We start from the raw sequence: 13925 nt of genomic DNA on the forward strand, positions 1-13925 counted from the left end.
GTATATATTTGATATATGGACTTCTTTAATTCTTGAAATCAATCAGCTATCATTTTTTCAAATATTACTTTATCATTCCCTAGTATGTGTATTGGAGCTTCTCACTTTATCTTCCTTGTCTTTGAACTGATTTATCATAATTTTTAAAATTTAAATTTAAATTTGCTCACAATCCTCAGTAGCATCTTTCAAATAACTAAAATTCTCTCTGTTTTCCATCTAAATTTTATTCTACCTATTGATTTAAAAAAAAAAATTTCAGCAGCTATCTTTTGAGGTTAAACAATTCTAATTTTGGTACTCTTTCATATCCATCTACTTTCAAATTTTTCTGTTTTTGTTTAATAATCACGTGTTTTTAAAAATCAGTTTCATTTCTTCATTTCTGTCTTTGAGCATCCAAAACATACTTGTTTTACAATCTCTGTGAAATCATTGCCCACAATTAATTTACCTGGAAAAAATTGAATTTTGCTGGTTGATATTGTGTGATATCTTCCTTCATATTTTATTTTCTTTCTGTGATTTGGAATTTGATTTGAAGGCTTATTTTGAGTGCAATTTTCTATCTTCCTTCTTCCCCTCCATACCCCCAGCTCCAGCCCTGAAGGTCAAACCAACTGGATTTGTGGTTACCTCTCTCTGGGTCACCTGGGTCATTCCTGCCCATCCCTCAGGCATCTGGTAAAGAACCTTTTGCTATTTGCTCCATGGTGATGTTGGAGAGTTCCGATTCTAGTCAAAGCCAGCAAGCACTTCACCCTCTTCTTAATTAAGAAGGTAATTCTTTTTCCAGTGCTTTCCTAGACATGCAGTTTCTGATAAAGCTTCATTTGGGTAGAGGGCGAGCTCAGTGTTTCCCCTGGCTTTATTAAGAGGTTCTAGCCCAGCCTGTCCCTCTTACAGGAAGCACTGTAAACTTAATCTCTTGTGTGAGCTGAACTTCAGGGCTTAGCAGGTCCGTGGCTGCAGACCTTCTCACTGCTGTGCTTTTTGTTCCATTTCTGGAGAAACTTACCTTGGTTTTGAGCCTACCCTAACTTATTTTTACTGTATTTTAAAACTTTTATATATTTATTTTGTTCTTACATGTTTAGATCAGTAGGGAGCATGTCAAAACATGAACTTTCACAGCTATTTTGACTAAAAGTCCAAGAAATATATTCCTCAGAGAGACAATAACCCATTTTTCGCTCATTATGTAGTAGGCCTGATAAAAAGGAACTTATCATCAATCTCCAGTTGTATGCCTGACAGCATGCAAGACATTTACATATGCTGCCAATTATAGTCTCTCAACTCTGGGAGACAGGGAAGTCCCTGTTGTTAAGTAATTTCCCCCAGATTATACAGACATTCGCTGGTAAATTGTGATGTTTGATGGTAAAGCCCTGTATTTTTCCCTCTACTCCTCTGCCTCACTAAAGATCTGAAGTGAGGAAAGCCAGTGTTTGGTGGCATTTATTTCCCATTTCAATCCCTTATTCCCATTTAAGCCCCAGGAAGGCTTTCTGTGAGTGCTGGTTGTCTTAGCCTAATCCAAATGTGGGTGAGTTTCTCATGCTCCAAAGAGCCCTCAGCAGAATGGACTAGAATTCTCTGTCCTAAACAACTCAGCTCAGATTTCCAAGCTCTCGATTCCCGTTTGCATCTCATTTCCTCTGCTGCCTCTCAGAAGCAAAAGTTTTGAAAGCAGAAGTTTACCAGCATGTGCCTTGTCTATCTATTAACTTCTTTAAAAGGTCTTTAGTTAGCAGAGCTTTCCAAAATTTATATACTTAGTGATCTTAAACCTTCCTAGTCCACTTCTTTTATTCTTGGAAACTATTCTGTATCTTTCCTTTTGTACTCAAGGCCAGTCTTAAATACGTAACAGTCACATGGTGGGTTTGAGGGATCATGAAAATACATCCTTTTCTTCCCGTTATTCTCATCCACTGACAACATTCTATCATTAGAAATTTATTCATTTGAGTTGAGGCATTATGTTTTTTGAGATCACTCTTTACATGCAAATAATCTTGGGAAAGATTAAACTTTAGGGTATTCGTACCACACTATGTATAGCCATTTGCTTATTTGATTCTATGAATGCGAAGCTATATGGCAAGCAGGCTACCAGATACATAAGTCTTAATGGGCACAGAGGAAATGGTAACATCTAGTAAGGCACTATCCAATATGGCAGCACTTGAAATGTGGCTGCTCTGAGTTGAGATATGCTGTTTGTGTAAAATAGCAACTAGATTCTGAATATTTAGGCTGAAAAGAAATCTCCTTAGTAAATATTCTATTTTGATTGCAGGTTGAAATGATAGCATTTTGAATATATTGGGTTAAATAAAAGGTATTATTAAAATTAATTTATCTGTTTCTTTTTACTTTCTTAATATGGCTCTCATATTTCTTTTGGACAGTGCTGATCTACAGCGTGGTGGAAAACCGGGCCCTGGAACGGGTTAACAAAACAGATTCCTGGACGGAAAGCCAAGGTAGCTGGGTAGCTGAGGTTCCTGATACAGGATGCACATGTGTGTGAGAAAGACCATATATAAAGAGGAGGCAAAAAGAGAGCGCTTCTCTAAGAGAAAATACATTTCACCCCCTAAATAATTTTGTCTCAGAATGACTTCTTCAGCAGTGGGTTTGTACCTTTGAGAGAATTATATTAGCCTGCCAAGCATCTGCTGTAGTTAATTGATGATCCTTGAGAGTTTTTATCACAGTCAAACTACTTGGAACATACTCTGATTTCCTAATAATTTATTTCTGTTCAAATCAATTTACATGAGTGCTGCAGGGAATTAAACTCTCTAAATGTGGTTTTTTCCTTTATGGTACGCCAAACGCAAGACGATGCAGAATACCCCCCCTGTTTTAAAGGTAGGGAAGGTGTAGTCTTTAATCCAGGAGGGGCCTGATCATTAGGATGATTCAGAGGAGAATTTCCTGCAAGGAATTAACCCTAGGGCTGCAAGTCCTGCAGTGAGTTACTCTCTGGGTAGTTAAAAGACCCAGACTCAAAAGAGGGCTGTGCAAACCTTTGCCCCCTGGGAACAAAGGCGAGAGATTAGCTCAATGTTCTCAATCAGCATTGTCAGAAATGGAATAAAAAAAAAGCTAACTTTAAAAGCGTCACTTAAAAAAAAACAGCTTCACTTGTGGAAGCCTTAGTTAGGGCCTCCAATGGGAAGCAAAGGTCAGTCTTGCTTAAGGTTTTGTGTCTGTAAGTCCTCAAATGTGTAGCCCTGAATTACCTTGAAAAAGGGGCCTCAAAGGACCGGAGATGAAGCCAGGATTAGTGTCTTAATCTTAATAACACGAGGCCTGTAGTTAGAGTCTTGGGAATAGGTAGCATTGTCTTCAGTTGCCCTGGGCCTGTAGTACTATTAGAGGTGTGCTAGGGAGATGTGGTTGAGCTTTGTGTCTCTCGATATAGATCCTTTGACCAGCTTCAGAGGGCGTTTTCTCAAAGCTTTGCCAGCTCATTTAGCGCCAACCCCTGGACAATGGGATTTGTCAAAAATCAAAGAAGGAATGAGAGGGAAAGAGATGAAATCTCAGGCTTAGCCTGAGGTGGCACCCTGCTTTTGGTATTTCTGTTGAGAGCAATGGCAGGTGGACCTGATTCCTTGGGCTGGAGAAGACCATAAAAATGGCATCTAGTGACCTCCCCTGGCATGTCCAGTCCCACCCCTAATGGTAACCAAATCAGAGACAAATTGCCCTTTTCCAAGCAATTACATGATTTCAGCATGCTGTTGTAAAATTTTCATGCCAGACACTCTTGCTTGGAGCATTTTAGAGCTACCTCAATATCTGTTTTTGATCCTTTGAGCACCAAGAAAGAAGCAAGGGTTGCAGAATGGAAAGAGAATCTGTACTGGAGGCTCTAGATTTGATTTCAAATCTCTACTCTGTGTCTTAATATCAGACCTTGAGTAAATCTCAGTGCCTGTCTGAGCCTCAAACTCCTTCTTGGCAAAATAGGGCTTGCAATACCTACTTCACAAGCTTGTTATGAAGATCAATGCCAGTTACACAATATAAATTGCATGAAACTGCCTTGTAAACTGAGGGACCACACAGTTGTGCATTGTTGTTACTTGCAAGAGAAAATAATAGAGCGGCTACTGTTACTGACATCACTACCCTTTTGTGTAATTGATTTGAGAAAGACCCATGGATTATAGGTTGGCCTTGTAATTGCAAATATACTCTGAAAGAACAGCCTTTTAGCTACAGTTGAACAGATGAGAAGCCTATGGGCTACTTTACCTCAGAAGCAGTTCAATTTCCTATTTCAAATTACAAATGTCAACTTTACCTCTAAAGGAGACCCTTTTCACTTCCCTTTTACTTTCATATCAGTAATAAGTGATATGATTTACTTTCATATCAGTAATAAGATATGAAATTGCTTAGATCAGTAATAGATAAGAAGCTATTTTAAACTATTAGTAGAAACTTATTAGTAGTAAGAAATAAGTTTCTATATAGCATTCTAGAGGCAAGACTGAATCATCTATTTTCTTAATAAATAGACAGGTTGTCCTTAAATTGTTCCTCTCAACCTTCCCTCCATTCTCAAACCATCTTTTCCCCTCTAAAATTAATTTTGATTTTGGATCCCATTTTTAAAATTCTCCTCCGGATTCTGGCTGCCAACATTTTCCCATTGTCCCTTCCTCTGAGCACTCTCCTTCCTCTCATTTTCAAGTACAGTCAGTCTCCCTTTCTCACAAAGCCAAACAAAAACCTTTGAAAGTGCTATTTCCCTTAACTAACATTTTTCCATCCTTGGGTGCCAGTTTCCTCATATATGTGCCTCTGCATCCTGTTTCCACAACCTGTCTGTCCTTTTGCTTTGCAATCCCAACATGACATTAATGCCCACAACTCTACTGATATATCCAGTGACCTTTCCTTGAATTTCCATTCAAACCTCTGTGGCATTTGGTGGATCACTTTTCCAAACTTTCTCCTGCATTAAGTTCAGAGGTGTGTGCATTCCTAGGTCTCCTGCCTTCCTCTTCTTTTCTCTACCCCCTTCCTAATTTCATTGTCCTCCCAGTTTTGCCCAGAGGCAGATTCACCAAAACGTTAACTGGCCTTGAATTTCAGCACCCTTATTTTTAGGAACTCCTTTAAGGAGAGACTCTAATAGGTAAGACTGCTTTCTCTTTCCAGCCTAACTTCCCCATCATTTGTCCCTTTTCCTTTCATATTTGGTGGTGTTAGTAAGGCTCCAGGCATTTTTTTGGGATCCACCTACCAAGCGTTGAGTTGACAAGATACTGGGTTTTAGTTGGGACGTTGTTGGGAGGGCTGCCTCCCTTCTGTGTGTAATTAAATTATTGCTTGCTATTCCTGGGGATGAATTACTTCCAGGAATAGTCTTACTTCCTAAAAATTTAGAAACTCAGTAATAAGATATGAAATTGCTTAGATCAGTAATAGATAAGAAGCTATTTTAAACTATTAGTAGTAAGAAATAAGTTTCTATAAAGCATTCTAGAGGCAAGACTGAATTATCTATTTTCTTAATAAAAAGTGATATATCAAAATTGTCATATGAAGAGGTAATTAAGGAGATGCAGTCAAAAAATGAAGGAAAAATAATATTTAGAAGAATGTTAGTTAAACATATTGTTATTTTGGATTTTGTAATATTTGTCATATCTGCCATCTTCATATAATATGTAATTTGTTTCTTTTCTCATTTTAAGTATCATACTTGATTTTTCAAAAGTAATTCCTCCCCAATTATAAAGACTTTGGGTTTCTCAAAATCTAGTTCCACACACATTTATACATTGCTTCAGAGGACTTTACTCTCTTGGTTTGAACAATAACTTCTTTTTTGTGTGCTCAAAATGTTAATATCCAGAATAAAATGCTCACCAGCGATTTGTCATTTATTTCACAAAATATGTTTTTTTTTTTTTTCTGGCATGGGCAGGCACCGGGAATCGAGCTCGGGTCTCCAGCATGGCAGGTAAGAACTCTGCCACTGAGCCACCATGGCCCACCCTTCACAAGGGATCTTGATCCTACCAGTTGACTTGGTCATTTTGATCTGGTGAGTGGCATCTGACTGCTTATCCTGACTGATATTTTCAACAGGAATGTCACAATACTAATCTTATTGCTCCCGCATTTCACTCAAGAATTTTGGTAGTCTCCTCATAAAAAATAGCCTGGAGAAATGTTTCCTAAATTTTTTTCTTAACAAAGTGCACAGGGGTGGTAGCAGGTAGAGGTAGCTTCACATAATCCTTAAGACAAGCAGATATTAGGGTGACTTTATTCGAAGTTGATTTGAGTGGAAAGCCAGATATAAAGGCAAGACTGTAGGAAGGTAAGGCTAAAGGTAAAGAATGTTTCTCACATTTTCAGAGAATTTCTATGTAGGTGGAGGCTTAGAGAAAAGGGAAAACATTACATTTGAGAGAAATAAGTATAAAGGGGGGGCTTTTAAAAATATGAAAGTTTAAATGGGGCAGCTGTTGCTGCCATATTCACTCAGCAGAATGCAGAGATTTCTGTCTGTCAGGAAGGAGAAAACTAGCATTGATGGCTGGCTGACTGTCTTGTCTACTGTTGAGAGCAAAGCTTCCCAAACCTTAGCTCTTGAGCAATTGGTTTCTCGCTGAGCCACTTTACTCAGTTCCCCTGTGGTGTCCCACCTGGCCCAGCTATCACAAGCAGCTCAGAGTTGCTGTATTTGGCAGCTGCTGGGTGATCAGGACTCTGATTGAGGGAAGGAAAGAGGTGATTTCTCTCTCATTTTCATTTGCAGACATTACTGTTGGATTGCTTTCTGCATAACACTGCTGATCCTTCCTCTAAAAATGTGGGCTATTCTCGATGCTCTCCCGGGCTCCTTCGGACTCTGATTTACACTTTCGAGTCACACAGACCTACTCCTTCCTCTTTACTTCAGCACTTTCTAGTGAAGGGTCTTTGAACAAGCTGACACACTCTCTGAGACTCTGCTTTCACCTCCTGTGAGAGGTAGTGAGTACTTAGTACAGTGCCTGGGACATGGAAAATCCTAAAAAATATTGATGCTACGACTATGGTTCAGGCTGTAATTACTATTGGCATAATTACAAGATTGGATGTGAATTTTTAGTTTTTTTCACTAAGGGTGAAGAATTTGCATCTATCCATTTGTAGCATTTCCTACAGTCTATTTGTAAGATGGCTTAAAAGGGATAGGTTTATACGCAGCAACTACAGAACACAGAGGAGTTAGGCGTCCATGAGGGATGATGAGACCATGACTTTGGCTTTATTAGCATCACACATGAAATTATCATGGAGTCTCCTTTTCCCCCAACATGTTTTATTTGGGGGTTATTTCTTGAAAATAATTGTTAATAGCACCATGTTATCACAAGCATCAGAGGTGACTCCAGGCATGTCAGGGGATTGGGTAGCTTCAAGACCTGATGAGAGCTAGGGCCTTAGATTGGCTGACAATAGACACCGTCCCAACCTAAATAGAGAATGCGGAACATTTGAACACAATCATTTCCTGATTTACTTACATAAATAAGCTACACAATGTAAGTATGCATATATTGTTACCCACTTTTTTTTTCCAGGGGAGCTACTTTAAAAATTACTTTCCTTATTTGAGGAACCTATTGAATTGTACATTGTCAAACATGTATGATTTTGTTTAAGTCAAAAAAAAGTAGACTTAAAACTCAGGCATCATTACATCACATCACTGCAGGAATTGTTACTGAGCCCTGTGAACTGGTGAATGTGTAAAACTGGTGTTTGTACATGTCAGCATGCCAGCACATTGGCCAGTCAGAATTCCCTAGTCAACTTGCCATTTCCAGGAATGCAGAGACCTTTTCTTCCACCTGCTATCAGAACTTACTAACTGCTAAAATGTTGTATTAATTAATATGATTCTTTATAAAGAAATGAATTAAATAGAGAAGTCAATTATCTATGGTGGCATAATATAATAAGATCATATCAATTTAAGAAAATCTGATAATGCATGGAACAAATGTTACGTAAAAAAGCTTAAAATGGGAAATATCGAAACACTGTAACCATGAAAAAAGGATTGACCAATTATACAGCTCAACTCATCATAAATTATAATTGCATATTGTTTGAGTCAGTTGTATGGAGAATACTAGGTCAAAGATCTGGATATTTTTCTTGTACCTCTTGAAAACTCTATTTCTGCTCCAAGAAATATATAATTTGTGTGGTTCAGTCCTACTGGTTAGACATAGTCCTTTTCCCTTTGTTCTGGAAATGGTGATTGATTGGTGGGTAACGGTATTTACTGGAGTTTCTGTTATTAATTAGTAAACTAAAGTGTTGAGTTGAATTATGGTTGCCAATTCAACCTTTTTATTTACCTCAGATATTTTATCTTATTACAAAGGGAATAAAAGTACTCTTTTTGATTTGTATGTTGTGAAAAAAAAGTAAATAGGCTTAAAATGTTTTAAGCTTTCTGGAAGCAAGTGGTGTTGCAAGTCCCCAAATAATTACTCTGAGGGCGACATTTTTAGTATTTATTTTTCTTTTACTATAACCAACTTGATAAACTTATTTTCTCTGAAACTTGAATTTCTTAGGTTCAGTGCTGGATTTAGAAGCCACAGAGCTATTTTTTTTCTAAAACAACAACAGCTTTTATGTAAACACCTGCGGGATTTCACTCACTTTTGGAATGAAACTAATCTGTTGTTGTTGTTTGTGTTATTATTTTGTCAGAAGCAAAGGAAAGGAGGGCAGGATTTGTTAAGAAAAATTGCCACTCACATATTTTTCTTTTGACACTACTTCCGTTTCCCGGTCAAGAAGTCTTCAGGTCAGACATTTTAAAGAAATAATAGGCTAGCATCTGTGTCAGATGGATTCTATAGACACTCGTTGCCCGAAGGAGCAGTGCTGGATCTAAATCAGTCCATGAGCCTCAGTTTGTCATGTCATCAGTGAATTATCTTTGTTTCAGTAATATTATGAGGTAGATCTGTAGCATTCAGAGGGAATACCTGCACATGCACTAAGAATTGTGGTTTTCTTACTGAGATCAAGTACTTTTTCACAAAGGATAGTTTTCTCTTTTAAGTTTAGCCTCCCTTTCATACCAAAAGCTTTACTGAATTTCTTTTGTACAATAATGTCCCTGTGCCACCTCATTTTCCCTATTGTGTGCTGCAATGCTTACTGTACCAAAAGCATTCGTAGCCATTGTTTTGCTATTGAGATACCTGCTGAGTAATATTGTTTCAATGCACATTCTTTGAGAAATTTCCATCTTTTGAGTTGTCTTTATTATTTTTTTGTCTAAATGTAGCCCCAAAGGCAAGAAGTGAATGGTGTAAATATCACATATTGAAATTCTGAAACTGTTGAAGTTTGTTAGCTTGTTAAATATCATAAATTACCACACGAGAAGAAGGGGAAGGAGAAAACATACGACCAGGGTCAATAATTTTTCTCATTCTTTGTATTCCATTGTTATTTCAATTTGAGAAAATTCTTTGAAGTTAGTAAATGTGGACTTGCATGCGAGTTCCCAGTGTTCTTGGGTGAGCTTTTCACTACATTTTTTTTTTTTTTGCATGGGCAGGCGCCGGGAATCGAAACCGGGTCTCTGGCACGGCAGGCGAGAACTCTGCCTGCTGAGCCACCATGGCCACCCTGGGTGAGCTTTTGCTAAGAGCCCAAGGGCTTAATCTCATTGGTTTTCCTACCCTTATCAGCTGGGTCTTCATGTTGGAGCCACATTCGCTCAGGTAGTAGCTGTTCATATAAACCGAAGACATAAGGGAGGGGAAGAGAGGAAAAAAGAAAGGACAGAGGGACGGTTACCATATTAGAAAAGAAGAGGTGAAGTATGTTCAACATGAATGCATTCCTTATTTTCCATCCATCATCATCTCTTACTCTATGTGGCAGAAATCACATGATGTGTTGAGCAAACTTCATTTGTTTTTCTTCTTGGTCCATTGCTAGACTATACTTTTGTCCTGCCTTATATGTCAATGAGTTCTGGCCAGTGGGATAGGGTCAAAAGAGCTGTAAACCACTGCCATGCTAGACACTGAAAACAATCTTCACGATCTTACATGTACTCTCTCTCCCCTCCCTGGCTTGCTAGCCACAGGCAGGGCTTCTGGGAGAGGACTTCCAGGCCATGTAATAGTCGTGCCATTAGGCAGGAGTCCCTGATTGACTATAAGGAGCAAAACCCCTAACCCACACCCACATTAGCTTGTGACATAAGCAAAAAGTTTCTATCGTGATGAAGCACTGAGATTTTTCAGTTATTTGTTATGACAGTAAGCCTGCCTGGATTTATATAACCGAAGAAATTTAATTTTAAGTATCACCTTCATATAAAATAAATGTCATTGGCTGCGTTCTGCAAAAAAGGAAGATCATATGCTCTTAGATCTTTATTTAGAAGAAATTCCTGGTGAGAATATTCTTGGATTAGTGACTGGTCCACAGAAAAGGTGCTTATGGGCCAGAGATTATCAGAGATTTCTCTCAGAATTAGAATATAAATGCCTGGTTAGCTGGGTCTGGTTTCTTTTAGCAATGGAATATTGTATTTAACATAGACTCTAACTGGCTATGATGTTACTTTGATTAGAAAATAGCACAATAAAATTCAGAATAGAGAAAAGACTACATGCTCTCTCCAAGAAGAAATCAAAACCATCCAGTATTTCTAATCAAGTAGAATTTTAGTTTTCTGGATCTGGTCTGAATTAAAATATGTCATCTTTGAAAGAGGGGAGCTGGCCACAGGGTCACTTCACCAAGTCACTCTGCCTGCAGAACAAATCCTCCCATTTGGTGACTTAAAAATTTAAGAAAAAGGGGGAAAAGAAGTATAATTAATAAAGTATCAAGTGGCAGAGAGAGTTCAAATAGAGTTGAGAGGCTACTCTGGAGGTTGCGCTTATGCAAGCTTCAGTTACACCTTACTACCTATCATATCCTGCCAACCCCCAACCAGGACCATTCCAGACAATCGTAAAGAACACTGAGGGCATTATATAAGATTCCACAAGGGTTCCAGGCACTGGAGTAACTTTTCAGAAACTTACAACCTCTAAATGGGTCCCTGCTCCGGATAAGTCCTGAAACCTAGCCCAGCCTCTCCAGGACATCAGACAGTTCCATCTCCCTACCCCATATTAGTAACAGACCCTTCCAATATAAAAAATTTAGAATGGTCATAGCCCAAACACCCCTAAAGAGAAGGGTGGAAAGATCAAAGGTGATAGTGAAATTACACAGAGATGATAGGGTTTAACAAATGAATATGATTGCTGAATCATGAATTGATATCTCTGTTAGTCTCCAGTATCTTAGAGCAGCTAGAAGTAAAAACCTAAAATTGTGGAATTGTAACCCATATCAAAGTCTGAAATATGTTCTACAACTAATTGTGGTGCTGTGCTTTGAAATTTATAGCTTTTTTGTATATATGTTACGTTTCACAAAAAAAGAAGGAAAAAAAGCGGATTGTGATACTAAAAAAAATTTAAGCCCTCTAGCCCTCTATATTCTCCTTTATTCTGGAGCAGCTAGAAGGAAAACATGAGAGGATCGGATGGTAGCCCATGACAAACTCTGGGATCTGTCCTGTGACTACTTGTTGAAGGGTGCTTTGAAAACTATTGCTTTTTTATTTGTTTGCTTTGTATATATGTTATACTATACAATAAAAAAAAGTTAGAAGTAAAAAAAAAATAGTGTAGAGACAAGTGGATTACCATAAAATAAAAAAATTAAGAAAAACTTGTCCTGATCTGAAAAATTTTCTGGTATCTCAGAAACATCTGTTGTGAAACAGCAGGGAAACCAGTCAATAAATGTGTGTGTGTGAGAGACAGCAAAAGTGATATGAGGAGGGAGGCAGAGGCCGACAGACAGGAAGACAAGGAGGATGGAGTGCAGGGAGCAAGAACAAGTGTTCCCGGTGTGAGTTACAGAGAACTAGTGTAACCTGACATGGTCCACTCTTCTGCCCTGACAGCTGTGACAGGGAAGAAAAGGAGAGGACAGAATCCTGGGCTCCTTTCCCTGTACAAAGAGTGTGCCTTGGAGATACTGCTCCCCAGGAGGTATGCAGAGAGAATGGTCTAGAAGAAGGTTCTGGGCTGGTCCCAACGAGGGACATCTGGTCGACGACGAGCCCACCTCCCCAGAGGAGGTGGCCCATTCTAACCCGTCATGTCAGCCATGATTTACCAGGATGTCATGAGATAGGATCGCCCTCACCATGACGTTCACCTGTTCTCAACACTCAGGCAGGCAGATGGTCGCCCTCCCGTTCCTGATCAAAGACAACAGTGGCACAGGGAGCCATTAGCGCTGCTCTCCTCGGGCTGAGGTTACCTTCCCTGACCAGCGATGAACAGCCAGCTGAGGTGGAAACCAGCTAACTCATGAAATATCTAAAATCCAACCTTACTACCCTTGACTCAGCTTTCAACATGTTTGAATGCTGTGGTTAAAAACCGGACCAACATGATACTCAGACACCAGGAAAGGAAAGTTGGGGGAAGTGAGGAAGAGACAGGCTGCCGTATGACCGCTTCCAGAGAAACAAAACACAACCATTTTGGACTGTTTTAGAGAACTTTCCCATACAGGCAAGCGCACATGGCGGGGTTGGGGTCAGGGTGAGGGGCAGGGGGCCAGCTCGATGATGCAAAAGACCCTGTAACCATCGCCTGGGGAAGGCGAGACACTGAGAGTTTCTCTTTTACAGCACCGTATAAATGAGTTCTAGCTTCTTTTCTGATATTAAGTTTAAATAGAAAGGAGGATAGAAAGAGAGAATGAGTAGAGTTATGGGGGATGACTCTAGGGGGCTGACAAAAGAAAGGGGCTGTTGGGAACCCAAATCTAAGCTGTATTCTCAGCTTCTTCCACTGGTCTTCCTGAGAGCGGATGCTTTTGTAGAGGTTTTCCGCAGTGCTTAAGAGGTATTCACTTTTGCTTAATCGATTTCCCTTCTTGTCTTCTCCTCCTTCTCTGTCTTTCTCTAACTTTCTCTCTTTCTCACTGACTCTTTATCTCTCTCTCTCTCAGTTTGCTTAGTGAGATTTCTATTTTTTTTTTAACTCAGGGTGACCCAGACCACACATTAGAATGATCTGAAAAGCTTTTAAAAACACCCATATCCAGAGCCCATCCCAGAGACTCTGGTTCTGATCTGAGATAAAGCCAGTGACTGTTTTCTTCAGTGATTTTTTTTTGTCTTATTTTCATGTTTTTGCTTTAAAGAAACTACCCAAAGCAATTCTAATGTGAAGTCAATGTTAGGAATCCCTGATGTGGTCAAGAATTTTGAGGGGCCACTTGGACATGTTGCTTTCAGGAGCACTTTGGGTTTTTCACAATTGTTAGCTTGGAGTTCTGAAGGAGAAGAATTCAGATGGCAGTTTCTCACTCAGCTAGGACTACCCAGAACTTTTGTTGCCCGAAGTTCTGAACTTCAAAGGGGGAAAACCAAGATTTTGGAGGAAAAATATGTAACTCCTCTGCAGTCCGTGTCTTACGCATGACTTCTCTGAGTGCTGCCAGCTCATCAGAAATTGCTTTGATTTGCTTTAGATTCTCACTTGTTTCACATGCTCTGTCCCTGTGTGCAGTACAGACCCAAAGACAGTGACAAGAAGCAGCACGGGAATGCATGACTTTCTTTTCTGATGAATGTTTCCTCAGATATTTGACCCTTAAAAAATGATAAGAAATGAAATGTGTCTTTCCCACATACTCCCTCTTATTGTATCCCCCTTCTTCTGAGACGAGCCCCAATCCTTAGGCCTCAGACCTCAGGTGGCTGCAAGTGAACGACATGTGAAAGGGCAGAACAAATCTCAGAACTGTAGGGACTCTGACAAACT

The 13925-nt window shown here is 39.3% G+C and overlaps 1 long non-coding RNA gene across 1 annotated transcript; it reads left to right on the plus strand.

Moving 5' to 3' along the window:
- The first annotated feature begins 738 nt into the window (after nucleotides 1-738).
- LOC143679104 (uncharacterized) lies at nucleotides 739-6072 on the plus strand. Its single transcript, XR_013173555.1, has 3 exons — nucleotides 739-780; nucleotides 2418-2492; nucleotides 5963-6072. It is a non-coding gene; the product is annotated as an uncharacterized LOC143679104 (long non-coding RNA).
- Nucleotides 6073-13925: the final 7853 nt, after the last annotated feature.

This window comes from Tamandua tetradactyla, chromosome 4 (genome assembly GCF_023851605.1).
Source record: "Tamandua tetradactyla isolate mTamTet1 chromosome 4, mTamTet1.pri, whole genome shotgun sequence".
In the NCBI taxonomy this organism is placed as follows: Eukaryota; Metazoa; Chordata; class Mammalia; order Pilosa; family Myrmecophagidae; genus Tamandua; species Tamandua tetradactyla.